This window comes from Hyla sarda, chromosome 4 (genome assembly GCF_029499605.1).
Source record: "Hyla sarda isolate aHylSar1 chromosome 4, aHylSar1.hap1, whole genome shotgun sequence".
NCBI lineage: Eukaryota > Metazoa > Chordata > Amphibia > Anura > Hylidae > Hyla > Hyla sarda.
This window is the reverse complement of record NC_079192.1, coordinates 132,876,341-132,877,128: the sequence shown is the minus strand read 5'-3', so window position 1 is coordinate 132,877,128 and position 788 is coordinate 132,876,341. Positions and strand designations below refer to the sequence as shown.

The following is a 788-nucleotide window of genomic DNA, read 5'->3' as shown; positions in this document are numbered from 1 at the left end:
AAATTAAATGAAATAGTTAATTATCTCCATATTGAAATTATAGTCTTAGGATGTTCTGTATTATAGATTCTAACTGCAGAAGAGTCTATTCTCCAGATCTATAAGAAAGCACTGAACAATTGCTTATAGATATTGATTGAACTCCTTCTCACCAAGCTAAGTGTTGTAAGTATATTTCCCACACAGGAAACTTGCTTCAAGTTCTTCCTCCTAAAATATAGAGCAAGATCATATATCTCTATCAGTCTTGATATTCTTAATCGCTTCTCTGCCTTTTGGCTTAGATCAAGTGTAGTATCTGTTTTTATCAGTTTCATACTGGTGGAGAAATCCCACCGGTGTGGGGCTGGTGGGGATCGGTGCTGCATGGAGGGGGCAGGTGTTCCGGGGCTGGTTCTGAGGAATCAGCTCGACTGCTGCCCTGATGTGACCTGCTTCCGCCGGGTCTCGCCATGAGGTAGAGGGGTGTAGAGCCGAGGTACGTCTGTGCCTCGGGGAGTGGTGACCCTGAGGTGCCGAAACTCACTGGGTGTTATAACTCACTGAGTGAAAGCACTGCACCATTACTCTTCACCTTTGGTACTCACTCTTGGTATCCCGGCCTTCCGCCTAGGATCGGGGAAATTTTTATAGATCCAGACGGATGACCGGGCAGTATATCTGCACTTCATTCACTTATTTTTTTTTTTGCATGTCACTGTGCCACGTTTCGTGTTTTTCTTTGTACAACTGGATTGGCAGTATGTGGTAGCCCTTCTGGGTGTCCCTCCTGGTGGTCTATGGGAGGT

At 45.2% G+C, this 788-nt stretch overlaps 1 pseudogene; it reads left to right on the top strand.

Annotated features, from left to right (window-relative positions):
- The first annotated feature begins 259 nt into the window (after positions 1–259).
- Positions 260–336, top strand: LOC130267810 (U2 spliceosomal RNA; annotated as a pseudogene).
- The last annotated feature ends 452 nt before the right edge of the window (positions 337–788 follow it).